This window comes from Copidosoma floridanum, unplaced genomic scaffold (assembly GCF_036245765.1).
Source record: "Copidosoma floridanum isolate Cflo_tuat_1 unplaced genomic scaffold, Cflo_Japanese_pri ptg000011l, whole genome shotgun sequence".
NCBI lineage: Eukaryota > Metazoa > Arthropoda > Insecta > Hymenoptera > Encyrtidae > Copidosoma > Copidosoma floridanum.
In genome coordinates, this window is record NW_028321888.1 from 11170071 (window position 1) to 11192880 (window position 22810).

The following is a 22810-nucleotide window of genomic DNA, read 5'->3' on the forward strand; positions in this document are numbered from 1 at the left end:
AAGACCTTGAATCAGTGGATCATCTTCCCTTCTCTTGATGCGTACAGGAAAAAAGCCGGGTGTGGGAAGTGTCAACACAGTTCTAGCCGATTGGATTTTTGTCCATTATCACTTCCCCAAGATTTCCTGCGTCAATTCAGAGCCAGCAAGTGGTCGAGGTCCGCTACTCTTTACAATAAAGGGCCTATAGAGGCCCCGAAGGGCAGTCAATTTTTTCGTTGTCACCCTCGAACGATCGACTGGATGTCGACTCGATCACCAATGCGGTTCCTACTTCAATTCGCGCTGGTTCGCCGTGTCTTAAGTTTTTTCTTCAAATAAAAGTAGACGTGGTCAAAGTTTAATCTTTTACCCCACCTATGCGCCCAGCGTGTGTCCCGAGTCATTAAGCAAAAGCTTAGACTCAAATAAATCGTCGCGCCAACGCAACATGTGCTTATAAGTGTTTTTTCCATAATAATGTTTTGTAACTGTAAAAATAAAAATGATGAAAAATAATCTTAAGTAAATAAACCTAAAATTATGTATTAGTATAAGTCAGGATTTGTATGCAGATTTAATTGTAAAGTTAAAAAGAAATAAAATATTTTTTTTTTTTAATACAATCGACAAAATTTATTTCGAAAAAATTTGTTTGATAACTCGTTTTTATACAGCTGACAAAGATGTTATTATTAATATCTTTTTAAAAATTCAAGTCTAGTAGAAGTATATTTTGATATATTGTTATTCGAAGATTTATATCAAATAAAAAGATTAAATATATTTTAGCATTACTTAGACACTTTTAAAAGTAAGTTTAAAATAAAACAATCGTTAGGAAAATGTTTGAAACTATTTTTCTTACCGGATCTATTTTATTTTTATCATATTTACATTAGGGCTTCACAAGAGTCAAGAGTAATATTGTTATTGTCTTGTATTGTCTTGAATGTCAAGACAATATTGAATACAAAATGCGAGTCAAATTTTCAAGACAACATCAATATAACTCTCTCAAGAATATTGTCTTGAAAAAAATTATTGACTTGATCTTGAAAACGTAATTAGGTAAAATCGATTAATACCGTTTACAAGAAGTTCTGACTCAAAATAATTCAATCCATCGTTTTAAACAAAGGCTTAATATCGCAGTTTTTGTGAAATGACCTATATGCAAGAGTTTTTTATTTATTTTATATGTAAGTACATAGGTGTTATAGAACGTAAAAAAACAAGCGTTTTATTTAAAATGTAAGAAGCAAATTTAAATACAGCAGTTGTATAAGCAAAAGTAATCTTAGTAAACGAATGCCTATCGTATTGCGAGATAAATATTATAACACAATACCAAGACAATACAAAACCAATACAAGATACTCTGACTCAATAACAAGACAAGATTCATTTTTTAAATATTTTTCAAGAGCAATACAATATATTCTTTAATATTGGTTTGTTTTGCTCTTGTGAACCCCTAATTTACATCCAAAAATTTGATTCTGTTAATATTTCACTGTAGCTTAATTTGAATCGGTTATTTTTTCGATTGTTCGATATTAATTTCTAAGTTTCTATGTCCTTACCGATTCCGAAAAATCGCAGAATACTACGAGTATGTATAAAAAATGTATAGCATTTTTGTTGAACAAATCACAGAACTACAATAAGTGTCAAATCTAACGGAAAAAAAGAGAATTTGAATTTAAGAAAGTTGTCTTTGTGCCAATATACTAACTATATTTTTTTCATTTGCCTGATTGTAGATTCATGATTACACATACATAATATGCATAAATGTGAACAAAATCAAGCACAATTTATATATAACGTACTAGTGGCTAGGTATGTAAATTGCAATTCAAAAACAATTGTTAGCCGATGAGAAATTTAGTTTACAACGGAGCTACGTGCGCCACATATACAGTAGCTTGGCTATGGATCGTGCATCCCTTTTGCTTTGGGACCCACTGTAAGTAGTAATAGAGGAGAGGGGATGTATAGGTAAGTGGTTGGCCCGTTGGCTACATCGCAGGCGAAGTGCAGAACGATCTGAGCCTCCGAGAGTGTACGTGCGACCCGCCTTATAGGTATCTACTAATTTCACCTTTATTGTTTCGGTATGAATATTAAAAAGTTAAATTTGTGTCGTGCCACTAGATGTAAGGAACCACAGCAAAAAAAGCCATCGTCACAGCAAAGCGATAGAAATACGGTAAAAACACTAAGAATTTGCTATTAACGAGAGGGAAACTACCCAGATGAACAACGATCAATACACGGTAAACTCATAATGTTCTTCGATCTTTTGTTCATGATCATAGTAGCCAGAATTACCAAGTAAGTGCCTTCAAATTATTTGCTCGTATATTTTAACTTACTATAATAGTGGTATTTTTGTGAATTTTTGTTTTTATTAATTCTCACGCGTCAATTTTTTTGTCTAATTTTTCGTGAATTATTATATTTCCTTAAATAATTTACGCTTGCCCTAAAGAATTCCTTTTTTTCGCTCGGTGGAACGAAATCAAATTTGGATTGGTAATGAAAAATTATGTATCATGGTTAGTTTAATAATAATGGTAAAACAAAACGAGCGAGAAAAATCTCGTGTCAGGTCGATAAAATTTTTGAAAATAATCAAATCAGGTATAATCTGGGAAAAAATTCAACTAGATCAATAGGGATTAAATCAGACGCTAAATAATCTGATGATTAATTAACAAATAAGCCATCCTCGAGAAATACAGGGGGTAACCGAAAAAAAATAAATACGAATTTTTCGAATGGAAACTTTGAATTCGAGTAACGCGTTCGAAATCCAACGGACATCACAACGGGTGAATCAGACAGCAGTAAAGCAAGCCATTCGACAAGCTGCTCAACAATACTCTGGGGGGTCATTGAAGACGGAACTTACAGGCGGTTAACACTTATTCACCGAAATGACCGCACGTAGGCAATAACATTACAAACAATGTAAGATAGACGAGTACATAGGCAAAACCGGAAATAGACATCGAGTTTCTCACGAGTAGATTTGAAAATATTTTAACTTGACTACAAGTTTATGGATATGCTTAACAAAGATAATATAAAAGTGATGCCGACTGTACCACTGGTTGACCAGCCGTTCCAGGATTACCAGAATTTTGTCGTAAATTGAGTGGTAGAACAAATAACAGAAATTACAACATTACATTTGGGACTGACTTTATTATTAAATGATAATAACCGGAAAAATTACTTTTACTTGTCATAAGGAGAGTACCGAGGGAATGATCTGTTAATGTACAAAAAACTTTTTCTCTTGCTTCAAGACAATTTTCACGCGGAGGAATTCGAAGGTGAGGGTAAAAAAACTTTAGACGCCTATATCATTACTGGCTCATTGGCAAAAATTTGAGACGGCTCTGACGTTATGGTTGATGGATTATTTAATCTGGACAAAACATATAGCAAAAAGTAATCTAAAGTGTATGATCATGTAGATAGTTTAAAAAACAAATAAGTAAGTAATAGAAAAAATAAATTTTATAATTGTGATCATTTTGTGAAAAAAGATTGTAATAATAAAGTTGTATAAGTTTGCAGCAATAAAAAAAAAAGTTTTAATAATTAAAAAAGTTAATAATAACCCTTGACGACGTGTAATTTTAAAAAATCAGTTATAAGTAAATATGTTATAATGCGTGATTTTAATTTTTTTAAACGCACTGTACTTTTATACAACCAAATGAATATCCCTCAACATGTCATCGGCTTAGGGCAATGAAGAGTCTTTTCTAAGATGGCAAGAGAAAGCCTTTCTAAAAATGGCTAAAGATCCTTTTCAAATAAAAATTTTTTTCATCCGAGTTTAAGTTGGAAATACATATATACATATGAGAAAATTTACAAAAAATACCCCGTTTTTGTCCCCGATCTTTAAATAAAAATTTTTTTTGAGGCACATCCTCGAAATAAGGCTCATTTTGTTCAGAATTTCATATGCTATAAGAGGAAAACTGTAAACACAGGTTTCAGTGGCGGTGATACAATTTTTCCGTGATTCACATATTAAAATTATATTTATATAGACGGTATGTGTAAATTAATATAGTGATATCTATAATAGCAACCTAAACTAATATTTATACAAAAATTTTTATTCAGTATTATTATCATGTTGACTGCCCACATCCACACACATGCACGAGCGCACTCACATGTATATGAAGAAATCCATAAAAAATATCCCGTTTTTGTATCCCATTTTAATAATAAAAAAAATTTTGTTTGAAGCATACCTTAGAAACCGGGCTTATTTTACTCTTAATATCCTGTTGTATAAAGAAAAACAATTTTGATTTACATTTTATTAGTATACCTGTACGTATCACACATACAAATATGATTTTAACATGTCAATAGCAGAGGAAGATTAGTGATGAAGTCATTGCAGGTACAAAATTTTATTTATATCTTAAAGTAAGATAAGTAAAAAATTTCACATTATTTACTTAACCCAAAAAAATTATTATACCTAGATTTATAGGTTAAAATGAATAAATATGTTATAATGCCCAAATTTTTTAAACTCGTACTTCTATAGCTAAGTTAAAGATACTACTCCAAAATATCTACGATAACATAATTAACTATTGTTTTATTCATACACGTCCATTCATAACGAAAAAAGCTAAAAAAAATTAGCTCAAGTTTAGTATTTGATCCCTGAAAAAGTTTAATTCACCTAGTTTATTAATTTTCTAGCACACATTAAATTATAAAATGCAGACTTCTAGGTCTATGCAGTTTATAGTCACTGAAAAGACCCTTATATTATTTACTAAAATAAATTAATGTTGATACTTTTAATAGTATATATAGTATATGAAACAACAAAATGACACACGCACACACACACACACACACACACACACACTAATAATTTAGACCAGAGTATACAATAAAACACATAAAACAGCGGCAAAAATGTTGTACCTGTAATCCTGCAGAGATAAACTGTGTACATCCGTAATTTTTCACACCATTAAAATTATAATATCGCACGTTATCTCAATAAAAAATGAATCCAATAGGTACGTATCACTGAAGTTAACATAATTTCATTTATAATAGGATTTCTTAACCTTGAACTGAAACGTACACACACAGTATTTAGCCAACTTTGGGTTACATTTAAAATTGTTATTATTTTTTTAGTTTATTTTTAATAAAAAACTTAATATTAGAAACCTTTTAAGATACAGCATTGAGATTATGCATTAATTTCCAAAACAAAATTGCCACAGAATTTATTTTTAGTACATTTCTTACGCGTACATTTTTTTAAGAATTTTTTAATATTATTGAGGACTAATTTAGCTCCAGCATTAGTTAGCTTAAATCATACTAACTAATAACTGATGTCTGTGCATTAACATACACCTGCTTCCTAAAAAATACTTTGATCATTTATAAAAGCTTTCTTTGTTAAATGCTTCTGTTTTATTTGTGATTCGATTCCAGGCGGGTTATGTAATCACACAATCATAAAAAATAATTCAATTTGTAACGATACATATGTTAATAAAAAGTTTCATTATTAATGAATAGAATTGACTGTTTAATGTTGGTATATTTTCACTTTCTATCATGTCCAGTTAAATTTTGGTAAAAAATACTATCGTACTTAGCTAACACATAACAGCGTTACGACTGCAACAAAAATTTTATTTTTTTTTTCTTGTCTAAGGTTAACTTGGCATAATAAGCATTGATACGTAGAACTGTAACTGCATAATTTTAACTTAAGCCATTTACATAAAGAACAAAGTCCAAAACTATTTTAATTACTCTTTTTTTCGCGATATGACATATTATTTTCTTCTATTCTGATTCATGTATGGTTCTCCGTTTGTGTATCTGAAATGTATACGTATAAAGATATAAGCATGACATGAAAATATACGTACACACACACAAACATAAACATTCACACCAATTCTAACAACGCCTTAGCAGGCCAACCAGCTCCTTTATGCTATAATCCTCATGTGTCGTACACACTGTCTCGCTCACGTTTTGATAATTTTTACTCTGTTTTTTCCCGAAGATATCCCACATGACCCGTGCCTGCAAAATGCAACTAGTCTCCTTTTATAGGAAAACACTAAATTGACGTTCCACATAATTAACTTTTCTAGTTCAACTTACGTCAGAGCAAACTATAGTTTTTATTATAATAAACAACAAAAATAACATTGTAACAAAATTTTTTTTTTACTAAAATATAATTTTGTATTGATATTGTTAAATATCAAGTTTATTAATGATTTATCGATAAATAATAAAAATTTATAATCATACATTTAAAACGATACCTAAATGATAGAATTGTAAATTTTGAAATTCAATAAAACGTACTGATTTTTAATGTTTTTCGTTGTCCTCTGGGAATAAAATAAAATCATGTTGTGAAATAATTGGAATACTATGATTAAGCAAATTGTTCTGCTTGCTATAATTTATAGTATTATATATCAGATAATTAATTGATACCTTTTCATTGTTTCTATACATCTTCGCTCAATACTTTTAATCATAACACAAGACACAAAATTACTAAAAAATTTTCTCACATTTTTCATTTTTGTTTTGCATTTTTATTTTTCATGCCTTACAAACGAGCTTTCAAAGTTTTTGATGACGATCTTGTAGCCTGCTCCGTTATATTTGACTCCACCGTTTTTGTTCCTAGCGTTCTCGCTCCTGATGCTCTCGATCACGTTGCTCGCGTCCTGTGTAATATCTGCCCACATAGAGTCGCTGTTGTCACTCCACTTGCTTGTGTTTTGCCTGTAGTTAAAGTTCCCAAAGTCTCACCAATTTTTTTGATCTGTAACTCTGTTATTTTGCTGCCACTTATAATGTAAAAAATGAGGAATAACAGTAATTATTGAATTAATTAAAATTAAAACTTTGTAAAAACACCTTACGTATGGCTATGTTTATAAATTTACTCTCCCCTTAATAGAACATCTTCGTCCTCACTTTTTTTTTTCCTGTGCATGCAGAGCTCCTTTGGTAAATTATTTATCCTTTATAATACTTACGTTTGATAAGATACGCACTTTTTATTAAGATATTGAAGACTACATAAGGTATAAAATTTATTGACATTTTTTTACAGTTATTGATATCTTGCATCTTCATTTCTTGTACTGTACAAGTAAGTTTTTAGCGTTTTCTGAGACGATCTTGTAACTAGTGCTGTTCTACTTGCCTTAATCGATCTTGTTTCTGACGTTCTCGCTCCTAACAATCTCGTTCACGTTGTTCGCGTTTTGTGCAATATCTGCCCTAATAGAGTCGCTGTTGTCACTCCGCTTCCTTGTGTTCTGCCTGTAGTTGAAGTTCCCAAAGTCTCATAAATTATCTTTAATCTGTAATTCTGTTATTTTGCTGTCACTTATAATGTAAAAAATCAATAGTAGCAGTAATTTTTATAATAATGAAAATTGAAACTCTGTAAAAACACCTTATGTATATCTATGTCGATTTAAAATTTACTCTCTCCTAATAGAATATCTTCGTCCTCACTTTTTTTTTGGTTCTTATGCGTGCACAGCTCCTATGGTAGATTATTTATCCGTTATAATGCTTCTGTTTGATAAGATACGTACTTTTTCTTAAGATGTTGATATTTACATAAGATAAAAAATTTATTGAAATTTCTTTTGACATTTTTGTTTGTTTTGCATTTTCATTTTTTATTACTTACAAATAAGCTTTTAAAGTTTTTGAAGACGATCTTGTCGAATATGCCGTTCTACTTGCCTCTATGGATCCCGTTCCTGGTGTTTTCGCTTTCGACACTCTCGATCACATTGCTCCAGTTTATTGTAAAATATATGTACATAAAGTTAAATAATATGTGTGTGTTACTATGTACCTAGTTGTATTTTGTATGCTTTTAAAAACAAGTTTAATGCGATGAATGATGAATAAAGCAATTGGAAAGGTGGGAAACGATGTTACAACGGCGTTATGTATAAAAATCGTTAAAACTATAACTACAGCAGATTTTCTCGGAGACTATTCTCGTTACATGGATTAAATTTCGAGAATATTTATTTATTTATAATTTTGTGAAAAATCATCTGCCTGCTTGAAAATTTTTGTAAATATGTTGTTTACATGATCCTTAAGAAAGCAGAAAATTTGTTTAAAAACAATTTATATTTTTTCAATCAAAGATGAAGAGGTTATAGCTGTTAAGTGCTCTATTTTTTTTTTTTTTTTTTACTGCGCCATTGTAGCTGCTGCGACATTTAGCCCTTTTCAAGTATAATTAATATACATAACTCTCAGCAACACGTCAGTAATGAAATCTAATTTTCAACACCATGAGGGGATCATCAAGTATATTGTTTAGTTTTTACAATCAAACTTCTTAATTTATCTGCAAAACAACAAATTTTGTTAAAACACTTCTTATCCTCAAAAACAAGCTGTTTAACCCCACACAATGGACAAAACAAATTTTCATCTACTTTTGCATACATCTTATTAACGCATTTACCGCATCGTACTATTTGAATTCCGCAGAAAATCAGTACATGTAAACGAATAGTTGTTATGGAGCTGTGCAATGTTTGATTTTGCCTTGTTTCAAAGTAAAAAAAATGAATTAATTTTTGAAATAAATTTTTGTTCCTATTTTTTTCTTTGAAACTTTTTTTTTTCTCCTCGTCCTTCCTGTTAAGGAGTGGGGTCTTTTCTTCTGTAGTACTCTTTTCCTTCTTACTACTTGTCGACATCATGAAATACTAAGTAAAAAATAGGTTGTAACATGCATTTATAATATCTTTTTTATAGAATGTAGCGACATTTTCCTTTGTTACGTCGGTGCAACGTACCATTCGAGCCTAAACTTTCGCTTAATAGCTCGGGACTCGCACTGGACGCGTAGGTGGAACGCGGGAGTAGTTAGGGTACTATTTTTCCAGACACTCTCATAGATATATGTCATACGGCTGGCGGCAAGAGCGGGGGCGTGGCCGGGGTCCTATTTTGGCAGGCCACGTGATCCTGCGTGGGTAGCCAGTATGCGCGGAAGAGGGCGCGCAGTGGCTCCGCGTAATTTGAATATTATTACCGACGCTGCCTAGTCGGTAACTTTCTTTTTTATATTTTTTTTTTTTTATATTTTTTATATTTTTTTAAAAAAAATTTTTTTTTTTTTATATTTTTTTTTTTTATTTTTTTTTTTATTTTTTTTTTATTTATTAATTTTTTTTTTGGAGAGGAAAAATAAAGGCGTCCAAGTTCCAACTGTGCCAAATGGTAAGCGTGACAGAATTCGAAAATTGCAAAATTCAAAAATTTGTTCTAATTCTTGACCGCTCTTCGTAAGGGTTAGTGTAAGGAGTGGGTGGTGGGTGGGGTTTTTTAAATTAATTAAAAAATATATTTCATACATGTATTATATAAAAATAAACAGAATGTTTAAATGTTTTACAATATTATTAATCCTATTTAATTTAATATTTATGTCATTTAAAAAAGACGATTTCTACGATATATGACGAGCTTACGAGGTTTGGTAAATCGTCCCTGTATCTCACGACACCTTTCTTCACATTTCTTGTCGTCGCAATTAATTTCTTGAATAAATCCGTCATGAAGACGGAAGTGGCGACTCCGTTTCTTCAATTTGAGTTCCCATGTTTAATGACCTACGTCCGATTTTAAGTTAAATTTATAAGCGTATTGCTTACGTAGCAACAGCTCAAAAAATGCCACCATACCCATATGATCCGCAGGTACGTTGGCTTCTACAGCTTTTGTTGTGAGGTAATATGCTGCACATAGTGATCTTCTTATGTTCTTATGTTTCGAGCATATTGCTTCCGATCCATAACTTAAGTTATTACAAAATCGATAATTACCATATCGATCTTCATAAGGAAAATTTACGCTCACATCACACCTCTTTATCATCTTAAACTGGAGCCACTTGGAGACAAAATTGTCTCACTTTCTTTTCCTTTCGATCTCTTCATCCGACATTTCCAGGCGGCGACCATAATCTTGAACGTCTTTAAACTCTAAATATTCCTTTAATTTTTCTTCGAAATATTTAGCTATATTAATCAACATCCAATTAAAATCATGGTGTATTGAATATATAGCATAATCTATTGTCTCAGGACAATAAAACACGATTTTTGCACCAAACGTAAAGTAAAGTAACACCAAATCGAAAAACATTTTGACCGATTGATCGACCACTGGCTGATAGTTTTGAAAGTAGACTAAAACCTATAGTGTAGAGTAAAAAGGGTCAGAGAAATCTAAGAGCTATGGAATACTTATACATTTCAAGCAAATATTTATTACTCATGAGTCTACAGGGATTGGAAAAATGCATCGGCTTAATGTAGAACATCGGTTAAAGTCAAGGAAGTCTACTTGATGCTTACGTTTCTCAATAACATTTTGTGTGAAAATTTTAAAAATTAAAAATATAATTCTAAGTTATTCATTTTCATCAAAGTACATCGTAAAACAATTAATAGGAGTGGGTGGTTAGGCGGGTTTAAAAAAAAAAAACCATCTTAAAATGTATCATATACATGTATTTTTTAAGAAACTCACATTATCAAATTAAGCTTACATATAAATTTTAATAATGTACTTTTCCATGGTTGCACTTAGATTTACTAGTTTGAGTACATGTATTGCTGACAATACGATTATTTCCATAATTTCTACGTCTAGTTATACGATTAAAAAAAGTTACAGCTATTTTATCATCTATAAGAGTATTTGTTGAAAAAAATGAACAAAACATGCCTAAAGAATAGTTGTTACACATGAAAAATAAAAAATCGATACAGTAATTTCCGCAAACGGTGGAATTAATATTTTGAAGCTGTTGTACATTCCAATGGTAAGTAATGCAGTTTCTTTTGAGTCTATCAATATGATGAGAGATCGAGGGTAGAAGACCATAGCTGTCAAAGTACACTCCATCACCTTTAATATCAACATATATTGCTACCCAATGCGAGCCAGGTTTGAAACTTTCGTCGGTATTAACTATGAGAGCGCACGGTCTCGTCCAAACAAAAGGTAACTGGTCAGCGGGGAATACGCCGACCGTCGCTGCAGGTATATTGCAAAGAGCTCTACGCAGTTGCAACGAGTCCATAATAACAGATGTATGAATTCTTATGAGTTGAAATCTACAACTACTTGACGATTTGAATCTATTTCCAATATGTTGTCAAATTCAGCATACAAAATGCAATTTATAGTTTTCGTGAGAGCTGTCTCGAAACGCACCTCTATTCGTACTGTACCATTTTTTACTAAATTCCAATGACCTGCAAAATGTGATGAGAGATCAGGTGTAAGATCGAATGCAAACAGGCAATACCCATGGGGATAGTTTTTTCTGTGAATACTGTTTCCCTCGTTCATGTAGTAGATCCCGGTACCCAAAAATAAAGTATGGTATGCTTCCGCGTACATAGGTGTGTTACCTGTAAAAGTCGGTTGCAGCGGTTAACTAGGGACTTGTACACCATCAACGTATAACGACAAAAAATTTATAGAATAATTTTGAAAGTTGAATGGATTCATCTTTCAATCCCCATTGAAGGCTTTGTTGTCAACAAAACCTAAAATGATTCTTTTCGGAAGTTGTCCAAGGATAACGTTATCCAAACAGTCACCGCTTATACCGCTATGTAAGGTAAAAGATTTGACTTCGACGCACGTAATTGGATACTTTGCCGTAGTGTTAGCCAAAGTTTTTGCGTGTGCGATCAAAACTGTAGGGCTAACTTTCACTCGCCGAACGAGAAGCGTAGCCTCGGTAATGCTGATAGAATAATTTTTCGTTGAAGCATCCATGAGACAAAAAGCATCTTTTGAGCGTATTATACGTAAACGAACTTTGACGCCGTTTAATAATAATTTATCCTGATTGAATACGTCGCAGTGTAAATGACCCATTAAGTCTATGATCTTTCCGTCTTTTAAATATTCTTGACGTTTAGTAAGAGCTGAATTTTTTGTCGAGCCGGGTAATTCGTCCATTTCACCAGCGACATCTGTTTCCCAAAGATTTGTTGACAAATGCGATGATTTTGCTGCAGGGCCGTAATTTAAAAGCGTTTCAATGTTTGCTCTGTAAGGGTAAGCATTATTTAGGGGAGTCACGAGTTTTTGATTAAAACATACGTCAACTTGGTTGAATATCGAGTGTAAAAAATTGTTTACTGGAGCTACAAGCGCATCCCCATCCTTGTCGTAAGGTGTCAATTTGACATTCACTCTGAGCATCGTATGGGCCAAGTCGATGTAATCCTCGTTTTGAGAACTAATAACGAACTCTATTGGACTCTCATCGCTTAACGACAAAACAGGTTTGTAATGCACCCATCGGTTAGCTTCTAATGCCGTCTGCGTGAGAGGAACGGAAAATAAATCCAATTTGCTCTTCAATCAAGGGTCTGTGTGACTATGCAGGAAAGACATGATTATCCAAAAATAACTACTGGTTTTAATTTTTTATTTCTTACTGCCTTTCTCTTAGTTTTGCGAACAACTCTTTTTTTTACCTTTCTGTTTGATTTTTTTTCTTACTATTTTTTTTATTTTTCTTACGCGTACCTATTTTTCGCTTGACTTTTCTCGAACGACTTTTTTTCTTTTTTTCTGCAGCGTTTAACGACTTGTTTACACCACCGCTTCTACGCCAAGACTGTGCTCTTTTCTTATATGGTAAAGCATTATATCCCGATCCTTCCATCAGCTTCACAATTTTTTCTGTAGCTTTACGTTTTAAATTTTTACCAGATTCGTTTATCCGATTCTTGAATGCGTGTTTAAATGGAATATTGATTTCCCCTATATCGTCAATTATATTCACTCCCGCTCGTAAAGCTTCTTTTCCAACGGCACGAGCACCTCTAACTATGAAGGGCATAGCACTCCGAAATAGTCCAGTGAAAAAAGAGCCTAATCCATGTCCTCTCTGTCTATATGACCCCGCAAACACATGCTTGACTCCTCTTCCGCCCCCGTGCTGTGTGTGATACCCCTCGTAAAAAACCATTTTGTAACGATTCGCTTAAAAGAAAACTTTCCTAAAATGTAACACCACGGTCAGTGTCCCAAACTTAAATGTTATTGGTTTACCGAATTGATCTCTTATATCTATATCAATTGTATGAAATCTATTATTGAGGAGGGGTACGTAGGCTGGTGGAGTATATCTCTTGACAATTGTGCTTCCGAAATTAATTTCTTGAGCGGCTAAATTTACTATTTTCAGCAGGGGTGCAAATGTATCACCAACTATACTTGATTCACATATATTAGAATAGATAAAAAGTTGATCGGGTACCGCTCTTGATAAGCTTGCTGGTTCTTTACCGTGAAACAATAGCCTGTAATCCCCTCTTATTTCGGCACGGTCACGATCAACCTCGGTTAGTCCTTCCTCAAACCCAATAACGCGTTTTACTACAGTTGATACAGCCGGAGTTTTTCCGCATGTTCTTGTACGTCCTGGTCCTATTATTGGAAATCCAATAAATACAAATCCGCCTCGATGATCATAAATTAGCTGCTGACATTTCTTATCTTTATGATAGTATTCCAACCATTTTCTATTTATTTTCTCGCATAAACTATGTACAGAGTTGTAGGTGCCGTGCTGAATAAAACACTTTTTTTCTTTACCAGGATCGCTTATTACTGCCTCTTCTCGTCATACATGCAAAATAGTGTACGGTACGTGAATCTCAGTAATTCCTACCTCCCATTTATAACTAAGCTCGATCTCTTTCGGTAACTGAGTGAAAAAATTTGTTGTAGTATTGTTCGGAAAATATATCATACTACTATTGCTAGGTGAAGTTACAGTAAACTCCTTATGATGCATTGTTTTTTAAATCGCTTGAATTTATCCACGAGTTAAATTTTTCAGGGTATCCTGCCCAACTAACAAAGTGTTGTTTGTTTTTCCCTTTTCCTCTTGTTTTCAAGATCTTGTTAATTTTATGGTCTTGCTCCGAGACACGCTCTTTGCGAACAGGGTTAAGTTCTTGAGAGTAAAAAATACTTCAATTTTTTCATCATCTAAATCACTGAGCTCATATACATGTAAATTTTGTCGTTTCAAAATTCGAGTAATTTTAAATATCTTTTCACTCCATGTTTTTACTGCACCTTTTTCAAACACATTTTTATCACGGCTTATGCGTACATAATCACCTACTTTATAATTATATTTACTTTGACTGTGCCGTTGTTTTGTTTGAGGTTGTCTCGAATTGACTAAATTTTGTCGTGCTATATGTGCGTTATATATTGTTACACTGCTTGGCGCTAACTTTGTTGTAGAGTGGGGGTATTATTGTAACCACTAATTAAATCTTGTAAAATGTCTACGTAACGGTATGTATTTTTGTATGTAAAATATCTGTACATACGCTCTTTAAACGTTCGAATGACGAGCTCTACTACGGCCGCTTTAACATCAGGGTTTTTGGCAACTCGAAATTTTATAGCATTGTCTTTCAAAAAGCGTTGAAATTCACTGCCTAAAAATTCAGTCTCGCGATCCGTTTGTAACATAAAGGGCGAGCGAGATTGACTATTTTCGAGAATTTTTTTAAAACCTGCTGTTACATTACGGCAACTTTTATCTTTTAAAGGTTGCACCCATACAAATTTGCTTAATACATCAATTACAATTAAAATAAAAGACACTCCGTCGTTGTAGTTTTTTAATAACGTCAGTTGAATGAGATCTGCTTCCCACAATTCATCTCTAGCATTAACATCGTAAAACAACCGTGGAAACTTTCGCCGAATAGATTTATGTAAAGTATAAGCATCATGTTTTTGCAGCCACTCTTTGATTTTCTCGGGGGAGATTTTGTTTTTATTTATTCTTATTAAATTGTGGACCCCAGAAAATGCTGCTTCATGGTTAGGGGTAAAATATTGTTTCTCTAGCACATTCATTATTTATTAATATCGTAACCAGCTTTTAACACCGCTTGATTTTGGTGTAGATGAATCGTGTACAGTTTTTTCCAAAGGTGATGGAAAAGTCTCGTGTTCAAACGTTTCTTCGTCTTCTCCGAGCGACTTTATATTACTGGTCCCATCCAACAGCAAGCTTGAACTGTCGCGATCTACGATTTTCAAGAGGTCTGTATTTCCCACGAGGTTTAGAGGAGTGTTTATCTCCCGAAGTACTTTAGCAAAAATGTTCCTCCCCACCGATTTAACATTTTTCCTTCGCCTTACAGCATCATTAATTAAATCGATAATATTTGACCCATCAATTTTTTTACCTTTATAAATTACTGTACCTGTACTATCCCACTTAATATTGTTTTTGTATCCTTTTAAATGTTTTAGAAGCAGCATAGATTTTTGTTGATACACTTTAGGTACAGTACTGACAATCGTTTCTTCGCTCATTCCATAATCATCTGTATTAGTAGTGATATTCTTAACTTCGTTTTTAGCAATCTGCATTGGCTCACGCTTTTCATCGATAAAGTATAAATACCTGTGTAAAACTCTCAAGTATTCCTTCAATTTATCGTATTCATTGCTATACGAATTTGAATCTAGAATTTTTTTATCGAGTCGTCTAATTGATTCAAGTTATCTCCGGCTGTCTGTGTGGTTTGTAAAATAGAATGTGTGAAAAAATTATTTGCGGGTGTAAGAGTAGAAGGACCGGGGCTTCCTCCTACGGTAGTGCTTTCTCTTTTTATTCTTTTGAGTTGGTCTTTAGACAGTAAAATCATTTTTTTCCCTCTTTCCATTTTATTATTTTTACAATATTCTTGATAATATTTCACTTAGAATAGGTTGTAATATTAACAGTAAAAAACCGTTACCTTTTTGAGCTATAATTTTCCTTTTTTTTTTCCACGAATTTTTACCTTCACTTTTCGCAATCAATTGTCTTAAAACACTTTTAAACTTAAAAAAAATTTTTTTTTGACTGTTTTTCAGAGAAACAACACCTTTGAGAATGTTTAAAACACACTCGCACAAGCAGTCGATTAATTTTTTGTCTCCTTTTTTTAATAATGCAACTCTCTGTTCTCTATTGAGATAAGCGAGAGCTTCTAATATTGCAATGTACTTTCTTTCAAAAGGAGCTTCACGAGCCTCGTCTACACGACGAGGGGGTTGTTTGAAACGTCCGTTTTTCGGTGTTGATGGCTTCATTGTCAAAAGAAAACTGAGAGCTATGCGTTACTACAAACTATTTTATCTGTTAATTTAACCCAAATGCGCGAAAGCACTCGTTGCATATTTTGGCAGGTAAACATATTGATACTCGTCGTTGGGGAATATACACGCACGAAATCTTAACTCATCCAAAGTGTCCTGTTTGCAATCAATCATGAGGTAACCATGACCTTTAACCGTTGCATCTTGATAGGCCTCTTGCACAAATTTCGGATCTTCAGGATATATCTGTCTCGCTAAATGTTGTATCTGCGCGCGATCGCGAGGATTTTTAAATACGACAATATACGATGCGTTCAGACTTATGTCTCGCGAATGAGTTGACTTGTAAAAAATATTTTGCGTTATAAACATCACACTAATATTTTTATGGTGACTCCCTTTTGTAAAAAGATCTACCACAACATGATTCGACGATTTGCGCATCAGATCGTCGATGATTAAAAGTTTTTTAAGATGAGGATCGTTTGAATAATCAGAAGGTTATGGCAACCCCTCGTGAAATTCAATTTGTCGTCCGTTTTTCAAAAAATTCTCAGTTTTATAGCCATCCTGCCACTCTGCATAATAAAATAAAATACGGTCAAATGTAACGCTTGCCATTTGTTCTATATAATTTAGAAATCTTTTAACAAAAACTGTTTTTCCACAACCAGTTGGACCGCAAATCATGCTTGTCCACGGATGTTGCCAACGGGTATCCATTATGACAATATTTTTTATACTAATTATATTTTGAAAAGCTAGTACGTTAAATACTTTACCGAAAAGCATACCTACTTTGTGGTGGTGGGTGCAACAGTACGATTTTGTAGCTAATACTTAAGCGTATAAATCTATTCATATATATATATATATATATATATATATATATATATATATATATATATGCATCTTACGCATGGGTTGGTTCGATGTGTGAGCGTCAGCTGATTTGTCTCTACGTACACATCAGACGCTACTCTCTTCTTCTCTCAACTACTCCCTTGGGTAGATGAAAGGAGCATGCACAGGAAAAATATTACCTGCATTGGTATCTAACTACGCAAATGAACGACTCGTATACTTTTATTACTTACAAAAGTAGTTGTAGTACCTTATTCTGATTTTGGAAGATGCAAGTCCTGAATAGCTCAGTTGGTTAATGGTTTCATCGACATGAAACCGTTGATTCAATTTGATCTCTTCAGGGCTTGCATAGTATTTTTTTATTTTATTTATTTATATATTTTATTACACCTAATATTTATAAGTATGGGATTTTTCTAAATAAAATTTCGAATGGGGTACCACTCTAAAAAAAGCCAAAATATTAGTTTGACGATTTTATTTTGCAATAACTTTTTTCAAAAACGTACAGTAACAAATAATTGATTCATTTTTCATTATCACCGACGCAATCCACGACGTCAGAACATCCAGGGGATGGTCGTAGCGATCTTTGACGTTTAAGCTTCTGGTAGGCGTTAAAATATGCATCACTATCCAACGCTGATGATTTTTTTAGAGATTCAGTCTTGATGATCCATTCTTTTAACATGCACGCTCTATACAATGCACAAAATGACTGCTTGTCTTCGAAATGTTATTGCGCATGCGTTAGCTAAATTGGTAAACCAATTTTTTTATTTTCATACATTTTGAATTAGGTATGAATTTGCGATAAGTCGCAAACCTCACGTGCTAGTATTGAACTTATAAACTCAGCTCCATCGTTACCATACATGTAAATTCTCTTGAAATTTTTAGTAAGCGTAATAAGACTATATTTTAAATAATTTATTGTGGTATCTCCATCCAAACCACTCTATACCGTGAACTTCTAGCGGGCAGTGATTATTATACTTTTTTACATCGTAAGGTAAATCGTTAAATGGGCGGGGTGGTTTAATTAACCAATGACCGATGACATTGCTTGTATCGATACCATGGCAACTTCTTCTGGTATAAAACGCCTGTCAGAGTCATAAAAACCTTGTATATCTACAACCAAATCCATGATGGTGAACTACTACACTCTCTTATAATATTTATTCTCTGGACAAGATTTTTGGTTGCTGGAGAATCGATCGGTCGTGAATTTTTTAACCGACGAAAATAACGATTTCTTTTTTTTTTTCTCGTTCTTTCTGGTAAGTAGAGGGGTCTTCTCTTCTATAGTACCCTTTTCCTTCTTACTACATGCAGACATCATGAAATACTGAGTAAAAAACATATTATAACATGCTCTTATAATATATTTTTTACAGAATGTAGCGACATCTTTTTTTTTTTCTTTATCTCGCTCTCCCTCCTTTATCTTAACAAGTCCCTTCAAAAAATATCATAAAAATGATCATGCTATGAGTAAAAGAGATGAGTAAAAGAGATGAAAGAAGCAAGTGGCTCACCTTTCGCAACTATAACCATCATCATTTTTCTTCCACAGCGTTAGTATATAATATATATTGAATATCAAAATTTTATAAGAAAATATATGATTAGGGAAAAATAAAAAAAGTTTTACATTCATGTTGGGAAGAACTCTATTTATTAAAAATTTAAAAAAAATCATTATTACAATATATTTTGTATTTGTGTTTTACAAGTGCATACCAACAGACGCACACCATTCATTTTGACAATTGTCATCTTGTATTGCTATTACATAAATATCTGTTATTTTATTTGTATTTATTATAAATAAAATTTCAGCAATTTTAATGTTCTCTAATTCTTGAATATTGTCGTTATATTCTGTAGAGCCATGATAATTTATAATACTCGATGTTTGAAAATAACCTATAAATTTTACATGAAAAATGATATCCGAAACTGTTTTCATGATGTACATTTTTTGATACAATTGTCTATAAGCGGATATCTGCTTTTTATTTTTTAATTCTATCAACGTATGGAATAATAAGTGCCACGATAAGCCTTGCAACGTCTGGCGAAAAGTTGGAAAACGAATACATTCAGGAAATTTGCAAACATTTTCAAAACATGAACATTTCGATGAAGAGCAGTATGTTTGAATAGTACGCATGAGATCTATAACAAACAAATCAAAGTATCAAATTAGTTGAATCAAGTAATTTTCCTATACATTGAAACAATTTTTTAGAATTCATTTTCCAATAATCTTAGTCTACGTCTATGTTTAACTACGTCAATCCATCGGTTATAATATGTTCTTTTTATCAAATGACCGTTGCAACATTTATAAATCACACCGTCATCACGTTGCTCTTCATCCAAACGTCTAACTTTATGAAAATGAATCCTTATAATTCCATTTGTATCGATTAGATGTAAGAGTTCTGCTGTTCTAATATTTAAAAATATATGCGCATCTAATAGTCTATTAAACGGTACAGTATTTAACTGATCGTTGGGTTCCAAATTTTCCACGGGTTTTTCAAGCCTCCATATGACGCTGGACTCGTTAAAATACCTTAACACTCTTACATATTCGAAGGTCATCTCAATAAAATCAAGCTTTAATAGATTTTCATACATTTCGTGATACGCTTTAACTTCTCCATCTGCTTTGAGTTTAACAAGCGTATGTAAAAGGGAGTGCCATGCTAATTCTTTTAAAGAGGATTTATAGGGTGAATAATACTTGCACGTTGGCACACGACAACAGTACCGATGGCAATCACAATTTCCGTCAGCACAGACTTTTTTGATTGCGCGTACTGTATCTATAACAAAAATAATTTATTCATTTGATTTTATTTTTTCTGATAACCAAAAGGATACGATAAGGTTTCCGAAATAAACCGCCGCTTTTTTAAAACTATTGCGCATGTTTTTTCTTCACTACGCGTTACCACTTCATGTATGTCGGACTTTCTAATCATCGTATTTTTAATTTTTATTGTGTTATCTGATTCGACATTATTTTCATTCCATCGATCAACCATAGTTACAATAGAATCGAAATTTTTTTTTTAATGAATTTTCGCAATTTAATTTAATACCCTTGACTATGCATACATCATGAAACCCCCCAGCAGCTGTACGCACACGGTACGCATAAAATTTAGGACCTCCTGAAACAAAGGTCTCTACATACGAACCCACACCATACACCTCTTATTCATCTGTTAACTGTCCTAATAACGAACCGGTAGGTGGTTGATATTTACTGACATTTTCATTATTACTTGTAAATATTACTGAGTCTGTATCATAATACAAAACTCTTCTATCGAGTTTTTCCAAGTATGAGTGAAGTTTTAAACGTGCTTGAGCTGTCGTATATGCAGCTACAGCAACGTTTGTACATGGAGAGGAAAGCGCCACTTCCTCTTTATATCGCCACGTTACATACATAACACTATCATTCACCGGTAGATAATTTTCTATGTACTTCTGACTATCGCATAATATCTTTAGTAACTTTTTATAATCATTAACTATACTAGATTGAGGTAAATTTCCCCTTTGACCGAATTTCCCCCAAAACGAATTTAAACATAATTTTACTACAGAACGCAGACCCGAATTTTTTTTAATGTTACAGATGTCTAATTTAATACCTTCTTTATGTTCATAATTATTGATATATTCTAATTTATCTTCTTCCGTCTTAACCGTACTGGGCCACCCACTTGCTTTTTGCTTAATTTTTAAAAAAGTGTCTATATACTCTGTAAATAATCCACCACTTTGAGAAGTCTCATCAGATTTAGCAACTTTATATTGCCTTATGTCATTAATTTTTGATAATTTATACCCTAGTTCTAGAGCTTTCTTTATTTCGACGGATACCCATGTACCGGATAAAGCCCTATCTGACACTGAATCGTGTTTACATTCTTCCTGAGAGGATGTTACCATACACGTGCGACATAATCTAAAAAGTAAACGACTATTCATTTTTGTTGGAAGTATAGGGTGAAATAAATTTCGCGGCGGTAAAATTGTGCATTTTACTAAACCTTCGACTTTTTCTTGAAAATTTTCAAAGTTTTTTCCTGATAATTCTAAACAGTCATTCCCGGTATAAATTTTCGGATGTTTAAGTGGAAACGTGCCTGTCTTACAAATGTAAGGGTATAGGGAGCAAACGTCCAAATATTTTATCCTTTCATTATTTTTAATCGTATAATGTGTGACAATATTTCTTGTACGACCACCGTAAAAAGCATCTCGAGGGTTTATAGTGCAGATTTCCGCAATTGGGTGATTTTTTATATAGTCTAAATACTCGTTATTATTTTTTATAAATTTGTCAAAATCATGCTCCCACATCTCAATCACTTCGTAACCGTATTCTTTTATTTTAAAACTTGTTTTTATAGTATTTTCATATCGTTCGGTGAAAGTTTCATTATTGTTCAATTTTTGATATCGATCGTTAGAAAAACAGCGAATACAACCATGAAAATAACACCCATGAAACTGAAACACGGTTCCTTTCGGATTCATTGTTTCTACTTGAGGTTTTAAATAACCATCAACGAGGAGACCTTCTAATCAACGATATTCTCGCGATCTACCTGCATGGATGATCTCTACATTCCTTACTTTTTCTTTCCACAAAAGCCAGTGGATGCATTTTTCAGAAAACTGCCCTGCATGTGTATACCCAGTTGCTGGAATAATCCCAATTGTATCTTTTTTTAAAAGTTTTTTCTGTATAGTACGGAACACGCACTTGCTATTGTCACGCTTTCAACAAAGGGGTCTACTTTTCCGACTTGTATAAAAATTTTTCGAAAAGCCGTGCAAGCTTCACGTAATATTTTAACATCTTGCACACAATACTCAACAAGTTCTTTTTCAAAGTCAAACTGTGCGTTTACGTCTGAAGTTACTTTATGGTACCATTCTAAAAACTTTGCGCGATCGCTGGTGTTCATAGAATCTGGTGCGTAGGAGCGAGAAGCTGGATAAGGACCTTTGCAATTTTTATCGCTCGTAACGAATAAATGTGGAAAATACCCTTTTTTTATATTTCCTGCAAGACTAAACGTTTTTGGTAAATCAGCCAATTTCATGGGTAAGTAATTTAAACTATCTATAAACTTAGTTTTTCCTAACGACATAAGAATAATATTACGCCCATTAAGAATAATCTCGGGAGTACCTTTTTTATTATCTACAATATATTTTAATATAAATTGACTATCAAAAGCCTTAGAGTTATGAGCTATACAGATAAATGAAGCGAAAGTTTTACTTTCAAATCTTACTGCAAAATCAACAAAATTTTTTAGACACTCTTCACCCTCGAAAATAATCTGTTTAATACCGCAGAAGGGACAAATCGCGTGGGGATTTTCTTCTATCTCGTCTATACACGCATCGCATCGTACTTGCAGCATGCAAAGGATCGGTATGTGTACACACGGGTTGGCTGTGTCATGTAATTCTTTATCTTGTCGCGTTTCAAAGTCGTAAAAAATAAAACAATTTTTTTTAGCATTGAAATTATTCTTTAACGTTATAGGTTGCATACTACAAAGCGTGTTAAACTTACGAACACTTTTACACTCTTTGCAATATTTTTTTCCGCATTCATGCTTACCTTTAGCTAAGTTTATGA

The 22810-nt window shown here is 32.9% G+C and overlaps 1 long non-coding RNA gene across 1 annotated transcript in view; it reads left to right on the forward strand.

Moving 5' to 3' along the window:
• The first annotated feature begins 2031 nt into the window (after nucleotides 1-2031).
• LOC149375180 (uncharacterized) overlaps nucleotides 2032-22810 on the forward strand; it is a 107304-nt gene continuing 86525 nt past the window's right edge. Inside the window, exons 1-2 of the long non-coding RNA XR_016292891.1 lie at nucleotides 2032-2069; nucleotides 2140-2319. This is a non-coding gene — a long non-coding RNA (uncharacterized LOC149375180). The remainder of the gene's footprint in view (nucleotides 2070-2139; nucleotides 2320-22810) is intronic.